At 50.9% G+C, this 17,083-nt stretch overlaps 1 long non-coding RNA gene across 1 annotated transcript; it reads left to right on the top strand.

Moving 5' to 3' along the window:
• Window positions 1-6,735: 6,735 nt before the first annotated feature.
• Window positions 6,736-8,525, top strand: LOC119865971. The gene is made up of 3 exons (XR_005378872.1): window positions 6,736-6,868; window positions 7,307-7,417; window positions 8,256-8,525. It is a non-coding gene; the product is annotated as an uncharacterized LOC119865971 (long non-coding RNA).
• Window positions 8,526-17,083: the final 8,558 nt, after the last annotated feature.

The following is a 17,083-nucleotide window of genomic DNA, read 5'->3' as shown; positions in this document are numbered from 1 at the left end:
AGGCGGAAATGAAACAGAAAGGACGGAATGGAAAAGGGGGTTCACCGGGGAACACAGCAGGCGCCCTTGCAGCGCTCCACACGCTCAGCCGCTCTGCTTCGCTCGTGGCGTCTTCCACCCAAAGGAGAAAAGGAAGCAGCAGGACAATGACAGGACACACGCCCAGCATCCAAGCCCCTGCGGCGCCCGAGTGAGAGGGGGACCGCCTTCTCTATCTTCTTATGGCTGTGTTCTCAAGACCTCACCAGCCCGGCTGTGCCCGCAGCGTGAGATCTGCCCAGACCAGGGGCAGGGGGGGACGTCTGACAGCCACAGCGACGCTGACGCCTCGCTCATTCTCAGCAGGGGACACTGGAGCCACCTTCCCCATACCCCAGAGAACGGCAGCAGCGATCATCTGTTCCTGGCACTGCTCTGGCCCCGGTGTCCTGCTCTGGTGTCTTAACGAGAGGGCCTCAGATTCCAAGGGTGCATCCAAAATGTGACTCAGTGCTTTTTTACCTTCCTGCAAAACGTGCATGTAAACCCGGGTCGAACAGGCCACCTTCAGTTCGCCTTCACGAAGACCACGTGAGACGTGAGACGCGGTCAGCCCTGCAGCCTGGCTGCCGCCGCACGGCCCCCCACCCCCCTGGAACCCGGAGACCCTGGGTTTGCCGTGGGATTTTCAACTAAGGGCAACCAACCAGCTGTCTGGCACTGTGGGCCACAGCCTCGTGTCTCCTTCTTTCATTAACCCAACTGCTTCAACAGCAGCTTGTGCCAAGACCCAGGGCACAAAAATCGCCACCTGCTGCAGTTCTGGAGGGGCAGACTATTGTCTCCACTGTCTTTCCTGCTGACCTGACGTGAGGCCAACACTCTGAACTGTCACCATTTTGATATTAACAGAGAAATCAGCTCCGAAGTACCCCTGTGCCTAGAAATGATCATTTCTCCCCAAATGCACCGGCTAGGAGAGCTTCCAGGGGCTGTCTTCTACTGCTGCCCCAGCCACTGGAGGGCCCCGAAACCCCTCCAGGACACGGCCCTGGGTGGGCAGCCCACTGTGCGACCACGGGAACAAGGACGCCCTGCGGAGAGCGACCTCGCAGAGGAATGCTGTTGTCCTTCCTTCTCACATGTCACAGGTAATAACTGACCCCAAGTCGAGCTTCTGCGCCAAGTTCATTTAACGTGGATTCCAGGTCACACAGAACTCCCTGGAGGATGGGCCACACGGGTCCACGGGTCAGCGCCCAGGTGGCTACGCTAACGGTATGAGGACACACAGCCGGGAAAACCAGCCACCCCGAGACCGGACCTTCCTGGGTGGGAATCCTGACTCTTTCCTCACCGGCGTTGAACCTGAGACTCGCTAACCTGCCTTTGGCTGCATCCTCGAGACACCGGCACCATCTCCCAGAGGCGCCCAAGAACCGAAGGGTCCAAACTGGAATCTAGCACACAGCAGGTGCCCTGTCAGCTCCCTCCCACCCCACCCCCATCCCTTTGGCAAAAAAGCACAGCCCCCCTTAATTCTTGCTCCACGTTTGAAGCCAAGTCTCACTGCCTAAGTAATACACGTCCCCGCCCGGAGGGAGACGGAGGGGTGTGCGGAGACGGGCAGTCTGATACGTTGGCCTTCAGGATAAATGCACAGGAGCCCTGACGAGTGAGACGCTCCCTGGTCTCCCAGGACCGGCTCCTGAGCCTCGAAACTCACAGCAGGTGACCTAATCCTAAATCTCAGGTAGCAGGTAGCGGACATCACCTGCAGGCTTCTTCTGGGCAGTTCTCCTCTGGGGGTTGAAAGTGGCCACTGGTCCCTCTCCCAGGGGGGAACCTTCACCAGGTCCCCGTGGCCCCGCTGCTGAGGGGAGGAGGCTGGGCCTCCCCGGAGGTGCCGGCAGCAGCTGGGCCCAGAGAGCACCCCACCAGGAGGAGCCCATGCCCTGTGACCACCTGCCTTGTGCAAGACCAGACACACCAGCAGAGGAGGGCACCCAGGGAGACTCAGCATGACCACGTTTAGGACAAAGGAAACTGTCACGTTATGAGACTTCGGACCTCCTCGTCCTAAGTGGCAGCTTGAAGAGCCCCAAAGCCCATGGGTCCAAGGGGCAGCAGAGGACACCCTCGAGGATCCACGGCTCCCTGACCCCCTGGACTGGCCTCAGGGTGGGCAGCCAGCCCCAGCCCGTGCTCTGAAGCTACTCCTGCCACCTCGCCCCCGCCCGGCCACTAACCTGCCCGCAGCTGGCCCTCCCCTCCCCATCCCACGAAGCCCCCAGCCCCAGAAGAGAACAAAGCAAGGATTTCAGCTCCGCTCTCCTATATATGGCTCAATGTGGCGACCCCCTTAATCCCCCCATTTCCTTAACATGAAACACATCTGCAGCATGGGCTGCTTTATAAAGCACTTTGGCCTCATGACCTCACCTGACTCCACAGTCCCTGTAGAGCGGAGGGGCTGTGCTGGAGGGCACAGCTGGGCAGAGGGGGGCCCGGGCCAGGCAGGGCCCCTCCCCAGCCCCATAAGGCCGGGGCAGACACAGCCACAGAGCTGTCACGGGGCCGGAGAGGAAGGAATGCCCGCCCCCAGGGCCCCAGGACCCCCAGCCCTGTTAGCCTGACAGGGTCCAAGCACCCCCAGCTCTTTGCTCACCACGAGGAGACAGGAAGTGAGCTCGGGCCTCCTGTGCTGCTCAGCGGAAGGCGCCGGGCACTGTTCAGTGTGGACAGCCGGACCCCTGCAGGGCCAGGGTTGTATGAGAAGTTACATGCCTCTCACACCCCACCCTTTTGGAAATTACTAGGTCAAGATGTCCAGATTGGGGCGTTTGGGGGGCTCAGCGGCTGAGCATCTGCCTTCGGCTCAGGGTGTGACCCCGGGATCCCGGGATCAAGTCCCCCATCGGGCTCCCTGCATGGAGCCTGCTTCTCCCTCTGCCTGTGTCTCTGCCTCTCTCTCTCTCTCTGTCTCATGAATAAATAAATAAAATCTTCCAAAAAAAGTAGAATCAAGTTGTCCAGACCGACCCTCTGGAGCTGCCAACCGCTCCAACCATGGCGCAGGGAGGGCTCAGGGCCCATCCTTGGTTTCCTCCTCTGCCCTCTGGGCGATGGAAACCTGAATAGTGATCACTGGGCCTCTGGCTCCCCTCCCTCCCGGGGCCACAGTGGGGCTCTTCCAGCCAGGGCCGAAGGGGAGGGCAGAGGCTTCGGGGCTCCCGGGTGGAGCGGGCAAGCCCGCTGGCCCAGAGGTCGGTGATCTTCCACCACCCATCAGCCCGGGAGCTGAGGGCCGAGGCCGGGGCCCTGGCCACCGCCTCCCCCAGGGAGGACCCCCGGCACCCCCTCCCAGGGCAGGGCGGCTTTCGTGGCCAAGAGGAGGAGGGAGACAGAGAGGAGCTGAAACAAAGCACAGTCTTCAGAGGCCCTGCAAATCCAGACAGAGGATTTGGATTTGGGAAACCAAACTCACAACAGCTTAGCCCCCTGCCCCGTCATTTCAGTATTTTTCATGCATTTGGTTTTGGAAACAATCAAAGGCCATTTCCAGAGAAGATAAGGTTTGACAAAGACAACCTCATCTTATGTCCCATGTGGTCTGCAGCAAAGGCCCGTGGGCTCGAACCAGGGTCCAGGAGGGCTGGGGCCATCCCCTTGGTGCAGTCCCGCCGATGGTGTGCGGCCGCCCCCGGAAGAAAGGACCTTCCTAATCTGCTGGCCGAGATCTTAACAAGTGGCCCTCTCACAGCCACGGATAGGGCAAGCTACGGAGTGTCTACCCAGGCCCCCCTGGTTTCCACAGGCTGGCGACAAAACCCGAGGGTGGAGGGGTGAGGGGGCGGCCGGCGAGCGACAGCCCAGAGCGCCCAGCACCGGAGGCCCAGCTGCCCTCCAGCGAATGCAGGACACAGCCGGCGGACCGCACTCCCAGGGAGTCCAAGCCGGCTGCAGACCACCCCGACCTGGGGACACCCCTCAACCCAGCCGCTCCGGTCCCCTCTCTGCTGGAGGAAAGCCCCAACTCCACCCCGCCAGCCTGGGGCCAGAGCTTGTAGATTCTACTCTATAAACTTCTGTATTATTTATTTGACATCAAGAATGAGGGAGATTTTAGATTTTTGAGGGAGGGTTCACAGAACAGTAACGGATCCAGTTCCATCATCCTAGGGCGCTGGGCACCCCCATCTCCCCTGCATGCCCTGAGCCCCGCCGACTGCTCCTCTCGCCAGGGCTCCCGGTCTCTCGACTCCCCGTCCCGCACCCGGACCCTGGGAGCATCGCCAGGACCACGGCCTACGCCTGGGGTCCGCACAGGGCCTCAGCCACCCTCCCGTTCCCGGGGGCAGAGGGGCTCCTTGTGGTCACTTGGAGGACCTTTCCGGGAGATGTGCCTCTCATTTCTCAGGTGCATGTGCATCCGCCAAGGATCCCTGACAGCGACTAGAGTGCAGCACGTGGTGTGAGATTTCGCTGCCTCCCAACGGTGGCCTGAGCTCACCGGGGGCTGGGGGTCAAGCCAGAATTAGAAGGCCCCGAGGTCAGTCTGCACGGGGGGCAGTCGGCCTGCAGTAAACCGCCCGCTCACGGGCCCGGGGTCAGGCCCTCGGTGACAGAGACTGCCAAGCAGTCAGGCCTCTGGCTGGCCCGCACCGTAACTGCCTTCGGCATGTTTGCAAATCCCCATCGCAGACAGGAAGATTATTCTGCACCAGCCCCTTAGCTGCTCCTACACCAATCAACGCATCCTGTTTCTCCCCCTGGTCCCCTACCCAGGCCACACAGCTCTATTATGTGTCACTGCTCCCCCACAGCTGAGACCCAAAACACCAGCGCCTGAGTCCTGCTGCACAGGACCACCGCAGTGGTCTGGGGGCTGCGACCTCCTGCCTCCCTGGGTCCCCTGAGTCCTGCACCCCCAGCCAGCATGGTGCTCGGCGGGGCGCTAATAAAGGACAGTGGAGTGCAAAAAAAAAAACCAAAACAAAACAAAACAAAAAAAAAACCACACTCCATGTTCTTCCTGCCCAAGCCCTGCACCCCTACGATGTCTTCATCTTTGCATGAAGCCAGCACAATACAGGGGTTCAGGGTGTCCACAGTCAAGAAGTCAATAGTGATCATCAGGCTGCACCAAGCCCAGTGGTCTGAGGCCATCACTGGAACAGGAGTCCAGAAGAGACTCTTCCAAACTCCCCCTCATTGAACTGAGACAAAGATCACCCTTTTCATGCCCCAAATGTCTGTGGAGCCTCCCATGAGGGGAGCACTGCTCTGGAGGCCAAAGAGCAGAACCGCCATGCACCATCCTCAAGGACTCACCAGCCAACTGAGAAGGGCAAGAAGGCAGCAGGGCGGTGGTGGGTGCCCCTGGAGCAGGAGGGTGAGGAATTCCCACTCACGTGGTTTATGGGGGTCATCAGGGAGGAATGCAGGGGTGAGATGATCAATGATAGAGACCATGGAGAGGGTCACCGGACGAGGCTGAGGCCAAGCTCCCCACAAAGGAAAGGTAGCAGGTGACAAGAGTCAGGGGCAGGGGTACAGGGAGTGAGGGAGTCAGGCTGGGCCTGCCCACACAGAGCCGCAAAGGTTTTGAGCAAAGGAGCAGCTTATGGCAAAAAAAAAGGCTCTTGAGGGTGTAGGGGGACACAAACCTGGTAGAAGGCATGCAGTGGGGGCCTCTGGCGGCAGGGTGCAAACAGGCCTCAGGAACGTGCTTGCTCCCAGTCCCCACTGGTGCAGATAAGATTACATGGGACCAGGCGACCAGGACTGGGTACCAGGTCGCACAGTGAGGGGCCTCCTGGGCCTTGGGGCTCCTTAGGACCTCTGCCTACAGGTGACCTTTCTTATTGGCCTTCTGTGGTTTGGGACCTGTGTCCTCCCAGGATGGAATTTCCCGGAGCAGTTCACTGTTGTTCAAACTGGATCACCTTGCTCAGCCTCCCGCCGCTGCACACCTGCACACTGAGGCCAGGCCAGGAGAAGAGAGCCGCGTATCTCGGTTTGTGGCTAACAACGGCCCTCCTCACTTCCCCAACTTTTCCAGACTTCACCCAGTGGCAGCCATGCTCTGGCCTCTTTGCCAGTCTAGTTGGCATGCAGTTCAGGTCACGAGAACTCACACCACATCTAAAAAAATCATTAGGCAATTGCCCATCACTGGGGTCAGGGTTTTATTTGTTTGCTTTTTGGTTTTTTGGGGTTGTTTTTGTTTTTGTTTTTACAGATGCTGCATTAAATCTATGGGCAAGTCCAGAAAAGCTTCAGCCCTGGCAGGCTCCCTGCAGCCATCTGCTAGGGCTGACAGCAGACTGGGGAATGGTCTGTCCTCCAGTGCCAAGCAAACAGAATGTGTCTTGACTGCACATTCAGTTGCAGACTACGAATTATTTCACACAAGCAAGGAATGGCTCTAAATCATTAGAAAACTCAAAAAAATAATAATAATAATAATAAAGAGAGGAAAAGAGGGGAAAAAAACTCCCTACCCTGAGTCATATATAGGTCACTTATCCCTGGAGTCCTCAACCTACTTCCTGTTAACACATGGGGTGGGACATCCTCGCCCGCTTTTAAATATTTGGGGGAGAAAAGGAACCCCACATCCAGAAACCCGATCTGGTCTATTGTGCTCAGCTGCCCACAGGGAAGCAGTGCTGTGCCCAGAAGGGCAGATCCAAAGATCCACGTCACAAAGGCTGCCGTCTGGGTTGGCCGGGTGTAACCAGAACCCCAGTTCCCACCCAGCTCAGGACCTGGACGAGGCAGTGGGAGGTCAGCCAGGCTCTCGGCCAGACACAATAGAGTTCCCAGGAGAAGGCTACTCAATCTTGGACTCTTCTAATAAAACTCGGGGAAGAGCCCCACAAAGGTATTTGTTACAATCAGAAAATGTGAAGATGCTGGCTATCTGGCTGACACAGCCCCCCCCACCCCCACCCAGGGTCCTCCATGCTGCCCACTGCTCCTCTAGCTGTCCCTTAGCCACCCGGGTGACTCCCAGTCCCTCCACCCTTCAAGCACTAGGAACAAAACAGAGTCGGCTCCAAACCTACCTGTGGCTCAGCAAAATGTTCACAATAAAAATATTTACTCCCCTCCTCACTTTCATCAGGAAAGCATCTACTTTTTTCTCCAATTCTAAATCACTAGATTCTTCGGTTAAAAAAACAAACAAACATCAAATATTCCCTGTAGAAAACCATCAAATACAGACTCAGATAATTCTCCTATTTTTCCTTTTCTTCTCTCCCTCCCTCCCTCTCTTTCTTTTTTTTTTTTTTTTCTTGTTTGTTTTTACTCTTAATAGAAACTGTGTGTCCCAGGACTACAATTTTCTGGACTTGAACAGCACTTTCCGTGACCTGGCCTTGAGTTTCTCTCTAAACTCTACCTACGTGCGTGTAACTCGACTAGAAAGGTGCTCTAAGACCGTTCTTCTTCCTAAAAGTAAAGCTAAGTTCAAACCCTGTACATTTTAGTTCCAAAATCCGTTTGCGCCCTGCAAAACCACCGAAAAAAATCTAAAGTCCTGAAATCCTGAAGGTTTTTCTCCCCCTCAGTTTACTCTTAGGGTTTCTAGAGTGACCGTCTGCCGGTCTCAGGTTTGAGTAACTCCAGCCAGCTCCCTCACGCCTCCCTGAAAACAGAAGCCCCTCTGCCTAGATGAGCACACAAAAAGCCACTGTTCCTGATTAAGTAGGTTTTTTTGTTTGGATTTTTTTTTTTTTTCACCCAGAAAGCCTATACTTTGCCTGTTCTGGGTCTGATTAGAAACCATAATACCTTCTCAATTCTCCCAGGACTTGCTGTTAATAAGGGGAAAACTCACCTCCAAAGTCCTGACTCAGTTAAGCACCAGCATGTTGCCTTGGCTATACTCTCTGGAACTTTTTTCAAACTATGATTGCAATGCATGCCACTTTTTAAAATTGGACAGGCAGCAAAATGCAGGCATTTCTCAATTTTCTTTTGCTCTATCACCCCCACCCTTACCCACCACCACCCCCATCCCCAAGAGGCTGGGGCATCCAGCTCAGCAATTGTGCACACATTCAAGTGTTTATTGCACAGATTGTGGGGGGGAAAAAGAGCAAATTGTTTCCAAGCTAGAGCTCCCATGTGCAACTTTGCTTTAGAGAAAGGCTTTGCATCTGGGGAAGCTCGTGCGCTGATGGGAGGAAGGACAGGCAGTTTATCCATTTAAAATCTATAGAAAGTTAAGCACAGACCCCAGCAGCCTCCACTTTCTTTTCTAGGCAAGCCTATTTGATCTCCGCATTTTTGCTGGAATAAATAAAAGGACACAAAAGCAGCATCTGCGTTTAAAAAGAAAAGAAAAAGTTACCACATTGAGACTTTGCAGAATGAAGTTTCAGGGGATGTCAGCGCACCAAATACCCCTCCAAGAGCTGTAAACCATGTCAGGGGCCCCTCCTGCACTTCTGGAAAACCTAATGATCCCGTCGTGAGCAAGTGAATTGAGAGAAAGAAAAAGAAAGAAAAGGAAGGAAGGAAGGAAGGAAGGAAGGAAGGAAGGAAGGAAGGAAGGAAGGAAGGAAGGAAGGAAAAAAGAAGGAAAGAAAGAAAGAAGAAAGAAAAGAAGAAAGAAAGAAAGAAAGAAAGAAAGAAAGAAAGAAAGAAAGAAAGAAGAAAGAAAGAAAAAGAGGAAGAGAGACAGAAAAGGAGGAGGGAGCCGCAGAGGGAGCCAGCCAGTCTGACTTTTACAACTTCTCATTCTCTCTGGAAGTTACAAGTCTTGGCTAACCACCCACCCCTGACCTCACTCCAAAGTTCTCGCTGTCAGTCACCCCTCCAGTCTTTCTGCATGCTAACGAAATCCAACAAAAGTCAGGTTTTACCTGAAGGGTATATTTAAATTACAAAAATCCTAGACTTGTGCCTGTGCCTTTTTCCCCCCCTAACTGCCAGTTGCACTTACCTTCCGAGAGCACAATAAATATTCAAATCAGATTAGCCAGGAAGCCATCCAAGACCCAAGACGGAGCTGCCTTTAACACTCACCCTTAGAGCTTCCAGGCTCCCAGGAGCTGGTGCTCCCTCCCGCCCCAGAGCCCTGGATTCAAATACATTCTGGAATCACAAAGATTCACAGCACCCTTTAGGGGGGGCTTCCCTTAAGGATGCCCCCTCAAGCAAGCGTAGCCCGTCCTTCAATGACACTTGTACTGGCCAGTCCATCTGTTTCCCCTCACCCCAAGGACCCACGCGTGGAAGAGGCAAGCAGTGAGTGGTGCCAGGCGTGCCTGATGCCAGCTCCGGGCCAGCAGGATGGACGGTGCGCATTCCTGCTGAGTCCTGCACTTACCCGAGCTGAAAGGCGCACGGCTCTGGGTGCCTAAAGCCAACAGACTGCACGAGCGCTGGTTCCACGCGTGACTTAAGGCCACCCGGCCTCTTGCTTTCCGCAGCAGAGCGCGGTGGCCTCGGCTTTGCAAGGCGCTTTGCAGCGCGCAGCGCCGTGCTCTGGGGAAGCAGACCTGCAGCCACCAGCGCAGCGACTCAGGAGTCCGGGCTGGGGGGGTTGGGGGGGGGGGACCACTTAGCTCCAGGCTGGAAGCCCTGACCTCCGTGCACCCCCCCTCGGTGCAGGCCGGGCTGCGGGGAGCAGTCGCCTTACCTCGCGGCGGGGCTCGGGCTCGGGGCTCCCTGCGCGCTGGCGGCGGCCTCGGCTCCCCGCCTCGGGGCTGAGCGGTTTGCAGCACTGAGCTCCCGGCGGCCGCCCCGCGTTATATACACCGCAGGCAGGCGCCTCTAGGTGGCAGCTTTGTAACCCGCATCTGCTCCCTCCCTCCCCGCCCTCCCCCCTTGCACACGTGCATACACACACACACACAAGCATGCATGCACGCGCGCACACACCCACGCACCTCTCTGTAAACCCCGATCTGTCCTCCCCCCCCCCCCAGCTCTGCACCCTCACAAAGCGCCCTTGGGGGAAACCCCAGCCGCCCTTGGCTCAGCAAAGGTCTGATGAAGCCCCAAGGTCCGGCCCCCACGGGGGAACATGTGTCAGCAGAAGAAAATCTGCAGAGAAACCCTAGCGCTTTGCAAAATCATCAAATATTTATCTGGTCCCAGGTATATCTTTAATAATCCCATTACCACCCAGAGTCCCTTTGAATGCCTCTTAGCTCCAGGGAAGACTTTGTTCCCAAGACAAATTGCTCTGACCTTCTGAACTTCGGTGTTGATTTATTTGGCCTGGGTTTTTCTTTGTCAATTCCTCCAAAACAGAAGTAACTGTTTTGTTTTTTTTTTTGTTTTTTGTTTTTTTTGTGGTTTTTTTTTTTTTTTTTTTTTTTTTTTTTTTGGTATGAGTGATGGATCGGCACCATGTTATGTACTCCGATGGGGGTGGGGGAACACCTTTGGAAACATATTTTTATTATTATTATTATTATTATTATTATTATTATTATATTTTCTTTTATTTTTTGGAAACGGATCTTAAGATTTTATTTGAATACTTTTTTTGTAAAGGATTTCAGGTCCAAAGTCCTTGAAAATCTAAATGATGCAGTGTTCTCAAGTGCCTGCCCAGTGCTAGGTGCACTTGAGAGGTATCATAAATGCCTTTTGATACGGTCCTTTTTTTTTCTTTGAGATGAGTTTAGCAAATGTTTTTATTTTTATTATTATTATAATTACTATTATTATTATTATTACTGAGATCTACATTCTTATCAAGAAGTATGTACCTAAAAGTTCTGCCCACTGTGCAATTCAACCTAAGAATGTGTTTTCACCTCGAACACCCTATTTAGAAAAAAATCGACCCATAAAACAACGGATGTGAACTTTCACTTTTAAAACCGTGCTCCCTGAGCTTTCTCCCCTAGGGTGACCTGAGTGCACCGTTTGGGCTCTGGGCTGTTTTCTGCCTCTAGTGGGGTTTGGATGGGGCGCATATGCCTGGAGGCACCCGCATGGGCCCACTTTCTCCCCAGCTCAAACTTTTTGAGATTCTTTTTATACTTCTTGCTAAAAATAACAGCAGACAGCCAAATGCCAAGCCTGGAGGACTGCGGAGGTCAAACTCCCCTGCAGGCTGCAAGGCCCGGGTGTGGAGAAAGCCCTTAACAAAAGAAATACTCTGCTGAGATCAAAGCTTCCCATTTTTCTCCTGCGGCGGGACACCAAAGGCGAGCTCGGGGCGCGCACCTGCTGCCCCGGGGCTCGCGGAGGGAGGGGGCCCCGCGCCCTGCCCTGCCCTGCCCTGCGCCCCGGTCCCCGGGCACCCAAACCCCACCTCGGGGCGCGCGGGGCGTGCGCTGCGGGCAGCGGGTGCGCACGGCCCAGGACCTAGGGCGGACCGACTGCAAGAGGCTTTTCCATGACTTTCCCGTCCCGGTTTCTTCTGGTGCGTGACCCTGTGTCTGAGCCTGATGGAAACGTGCGCCCCGGCCCGCGAGCAGGGGTCTCCTCTGTGACCCTGATGCACGCGCTTCGCTTTCTGGTTTCCATGAACTTGACGGTCCCTCCTCTGGAGAGCGCGCGTCTCCTTGGGCACCCTCGGGGCGCGGGAGCCAGCACCCAACCTGCCCGAGTCCGGAGGAAGGGAAACCCAAAGTCGTTGTTAAGGAAGAAAAAAAAAAAAAACTCGCCGGGTTGAGAGCACCCCGGACCCCGCCCCAGCTCACTGCGTGCGCCCCAGCCCCGCCCCTGCCCCGGGCCGGAAAAGAGTACCCCCCTCCAGGGTCTGGAAGCCCCGCTTTGTAAGGGGACCAGATCCCAGGGTCCCAGCCCCTAAAATATCTCTTGGAAGCTTCTGTGGGTGGAGTTCCCCCAGCTTTGGGGAAGGAGGCTTCTGGAAGGGAGGCATTGCACAGCACGGGGAGCTCGGGAGCTCGGTAGGAATGAGTTTGGTTACTCCATCCCCCATCCCCCCCTCCAGGAAAGGCTTAGCCAGGACCGGGCAGCTGTCCCTAGCATTGTCCCAGCTGCCTCAGGACCCGGTTCTCTAGCCCTGAGGACTGGCTGCGACCCAGGGCAACGGGATTTTCAGCCAAGCTCGCGCCTCCTTCCCCCTGTAAACCTGCACCTGGGAGTTTGGACTGGGCCCAGCGGACTCTCGGCCTCTGACCTGATTTCCTGCAGATAAAATCCACACCAATAAAAAATAAATTTATTATTATTTAAAAAAATCCTTATAATAGAAGCCTCTATTCTTGCCTGGTTTGGGGCCGCCCAATGGGCCTGCAGCCTGAGACCCCCCCTGCCCTTTAGAAGCGCATGCACCCTGGAGAGCCAGCCAGGGCCCTGCTAGGCTGCGTCTGGGCTCCTAAGGGAGCCCACTCCGAAGGGGGTCAGCGTGGATTCTGGAGGCTGCAACCGTGGCTGAGGTGCCCAAAGGCACCATCGGCCTGAGGACAGAAGGCTCACTTTGCACAACCTTGGGTCTTCACTCGCACCTCAAGAGTATCACAGGAGGCATGACTGAGGCCTGGAGTCACGCCCCTGGAAGAAGCTGCATCATCGAGGCCCCCACCTGGTGACAGTCATCTCAGCTAGCCCTAGACATCCCCTCCTGAACAACAGCCCAAAGCCCCTTCTGGGGGTGGGGGGGAGGGAAGAACCTAGAAGTTAGAAGTGAGACGGAAGCCGCCCCCAAGGAGGTAGGCTCCCCCAGCCTGGGCTCCCTCCTGACTTGGGCTCCAACTTAGACACCACGCCTCCTTAGGCAGCTTGGCCTTTTTGAATATGAAGTTCCCACCTTTAAAATAATTATAATAGGGGTGTCTGGGTGGCTCAACTGGTGAAACCTCCGATTCTTGATTTCTGCTTAGGTCATGATCTCAGGGTGGTGGGATGGAGCCTGGCATTGGGCTTCAGGCTCAGTGCAAAGTCAGCTTAAAATTCTCTCTCCTTCTCCCTCAGCCCCTCCCTATCCTCTCTTTGTCCTCAAATAAATAAATACAATCTTTTAAAAAATAAGAATTCTAATAAAGCCTTCTATTCTTGCCAAGTGCTTCTCAGGATTAAATGAAAGAATGCACATTAGAGACACCTCACAGGTCCCAGAGCCGCTACTTCTCTTTCTCCTCCCAGGCCCAGCAGGAAAGCAAATTCCAGTGACACAGCGCATTCGTTTTTGTTTTTTTTTTTTAAAGGAATAAAAGATATATAACCCAAGGCTTGTAACATTTTATGAACTCTTTGGTAGAGTCCAGACAGGTTTCATAATAATAGCTAAATCTGAGTGTTTGCTCTTTGCTGATCTAAGTGTTTTGCCTATACTCTTTCATTTAACCTCTACGGTGACCATAAAAGTGGCACTATTTTTGTCCCACTTTTGTAAGTGAGGAAGCTACGGCCCAGAGTGGATAACCTGCCCAAAGCTAGTGAATGGACGGGATTCAAACCCACGTTTGTCTGACTTCACAGCACGTGCAATCATCTGGTGCCACAGGAGGACAAACTCTTAAAGAGAAAAAAAGAAAAGCCATCGCAAAATATAGATCAGGCTGTCTTAAGTGGGGCTTCCTAAAAGCAGCACCGCAGATGAGAATTCGGGGCAACCCATTTATTAGAGAAGTTCTCCAGAAGAAACTAGCAAGGGAAGGAAAAACACAACCAAAGGTTCAATTCTGGCCAGGTCTCAGCTGCAGCTGAGCCTTCGAAGCCTGCAGGACACCCTGACTTCACCCCCACTGCAGGCCAGGGTGCCGGCTTTCATACTCCTACACCCTCCAAACCCTGGATCGGGGCCTCTGGGTGAGAACGTAGCCTCTCTATCTTCCTGTTCCCACCCTGTGGGAACCTGAGGTCAGTCTCTCAAAGATACATTCCACTCACAAGCCTGGGCAGTAAACCCACATTAAATGGACACACAGACACACAGGGAGGTCCAATGGATCCAAGAGCAATGCCACTAGTGTCCACTGTGCTAATCATCAACGGCACCTCTTACGTCAATTTTGACCCAAATAAGAGAATACTCCCTAATTAATACTCAGATTATCTTGTTTCTGCCTCAGGAACAAGTACTTGACATTTTCTCTACCTAGAATGCTCTTCCCAATGATTGCTGTATGGTTATTTCCTTGTAATTCTAATGCTGACTTAAATATAATTTTTTTAGAAAAACCTTCCTTTACTGCTCTGGCCCATGACAGTTACTCTGTCATTATCCTATATACTTCATAGAACATATTGCCACCCAAAGTTTCCAGTTTATTATTTGTCTTCTCCCCACCAGCATTCCTTGAGGGCAAGAATGTTGCTACTCTGCTCACTGCTATACCCCCATTGTCATCAAACAGGGTGCTTGGCACACAGTTGGAGCTCATAAATATCAACTGAATGAATAAACTTAAAAGAATCTCACTTTTGAATCAGGTTCTTATCCACCACCACCCCCATATTTCACTCACTTTCTGCCTCATAGAAATGGTTGAGAAGAGCAGTTAGGAAAGGACCCCAAAACATGTTTTAGAAAGACCTAAAATATATACATTGAAATAGGCAAAAAATGTGAACAGGTGCTTACACAAGGTTATGACCCCTAAACATATGAAAAGTGTGCCATTTCCTTAGTCATGGGAAGAATACAAATTAAAACATGGTGCCATTACAACTAGACACCCCCAGAATGGCTAAGATGAAAATTAGTGAATGTTAGCAAGGCTGTAGAGCCACCAAATTCTCCCACACTAGTGCTTCTCAGACTATTTGGTGAAGGACCAGCGTTGTTTTTTTTTTTTCTTTTCTCTCTCTCTCTCTCTCTCTCTCTCTTTTTTTTTTTTTTTTTTTTAGATTTCCAATGCAATGCACACCAAAACATTGTCCAACTGAGCATGACTAGGGAGGAGCTCCTGCCACTGTGTGTCATCAAGTAAGTGCAACACGTGAAATGTCTATACTGCAGCCTGTCACACAAGGTTGCTGACCATGTTTTTGCATATCACAGGGATATCACATTTCTTTAAACTTTTCTAAATGGTTTCTCACTCTCAATTTCAAATCCTACTTCTCTGAAGACTAGCAGCAAATAGCTCACAGCCCACAGTTCAAGGGATATACGCCAATGGTGGAAGCATAAATTGGCACAACCATTTTGACAGTATTTACTAAAGTTGAACATACACATACCTATGACCTAGCAATTTCACTGCAAGGTGTCACTTCAAGGTATATACATTGCACCAAATGAAAGACACAAGAATGTTTATAGTAGGATTATTTATAATGACTCTAGACCATAAATACCCAACATTAGCAGAAAAGACTATAATAAATCAATATCCCTCATGAACATAAGGATAAAAATCCTTCAAAAAAATAGCAAATCAAATATAATATATACCATGACTAAATGGGGCTCGTCCTGGAAATGCAAGACTGTTTTAACATTTTAAAATCAATATAATTCACTTAGTTCACAAAATAAAGCATTTGAAAACTTCAAAATCAATTTGTGATAACAACCTTCAGCAATCTAAAAGTAGATTTTTATTTGATTTAGTTCTTCACTTTGGTATAAGGACATGTATGAATTTGAAATAGGGCATTGTGAATATTTAAAACTAACATCATACTTAATGGTGAGAAGAAGGAGAAGATATTCATTTTCACCACTTCCTTTCAGCATTATACTGGTGGGTCTAGCCATTGCCAATAAGGAAGATTAAAAAAAATGAAGACATATGGGTTAGAAAGTTGTAAAATCGCCTTTATTAGTGTTGATGTGATTATTTACAGGGAAAATCCTGATGAATCTGCAAAAGAACTTTAAGAACTAAATGGTAAATTTAGATAAGACTCAGAATACAAAGTCAGCATACAAAAGCCAATTGCATTTCTATGTATCAGCAGCAAACAATTAGAAAATAAAATTGTAAAATTCTTTTATAATAGCACCAAAATCCAAAAAATATCTAGGGATAAATTTAACAAAAAACACATGAGACCTCTATCACCACAGTCCTCAGAGAAAGAAGAGTAAAATAAATGGAGAGATATACCATGTTCATGGATAGGGGGATTCAATACTCTTCATTTGCCAATTTTCCCCAAATTGGTCTATCGAGTCAATGTCATTCTAATCAAAATCCCAGAAGATTCTTTTGTAGAAATCAGCAAGTTGATCTACATTTTTATGGAAGTTCAAAAGAGTTCAAAATAGCTAAAACTGTCCCAAAATGGAAGAATGTTGGACGATTCACTTTGTGATTTCATGACTAACTATAAAGCCATGGCAAACAATCTGGCGTGGTATTGGCATGCTAGGCAAATAGAGCAAGGGAGCAAAATAGAAACTCTAAAAATGAACTCACGTGCAGTTTATTGATATTCATCAAAGGCACCATAGCAATCAGCAAAAGTTAAGAATGATTATATTACTATATCATAGTAGAATCAAATAATTGTTGTTAGAGGGGTAGAGATTAACTGGAAGGGAATTTAATGGGGTGATGGCAATGTCCTATCTATTGATTGGGTCAGTGGTTACATTGGGTGTATATATTTATCATATCACCTGTTCACTGAAGAGCTGTGCTTTTCATTAAATTTTACCTCAATTTTAAAAAAGTTACACAATGTAAGCATAGAGTAACACCATTTATTTAAAGTTTTAAGGCGCTGACATAAAGTACATATTATTTATGGGACTATGCAAAAAGCCTAACTAGAGGTAAGAAAGGCTGCACACCAACTTGAAGACAGTGGTTGCTCTGAAGAAGGAGAGAGAAAGGGGATGGGGTGTGATACATAGGAGTACCTACAGTCTCTACAGTATTTTTTATTTCTTTAGGCAAAATATTCACATTTGTTAGCTCTTATTGGTTGAGAACATGGGTATACTTTATATTACTTGCTGTTCTCTGTTTGAAATTTTTCATTTTAGCTTTTAAATTTTAAGAAAAGGGGAAAAAATTGAATTGAAAGTTCTGAGTGAAGCATTGCTTTCTCTCCACTTCGTTGTGAAGTTTGACACAGAGAAGAATGTTTTCTGATCTCTGAGTGAGTACAGGAAACTTCTGCCATGAGAGTATATCAAAGTATGGAGGGCCTAATGAGATACCAAGCATCTCAGGTCAAAACTAAGTCTCATTTTTCTGAA

The sequence above is a fragment of the Canis lupus genome, chromosome 25 (genome assembly GCF_011100685.1).
Source record: "Canis lupus familiaris isolate Mischka breed German Shepherd chromosome 25, alternate assembly UU_Cfam_GSD_1.0, whole genome shotgun sequence".
In the NCBI taxonomy this organism is placed as follows: domain Eukaryota; kingdom Metazoa; phylum Chordata; class Mammalia; order Carnivora; family Canidae; genus Canis; species Canis lupus.
Note: the sequence above shows the minus strand (reverse complement) of the source record. Positions and strands in the feature narration are given on the sequence as shown.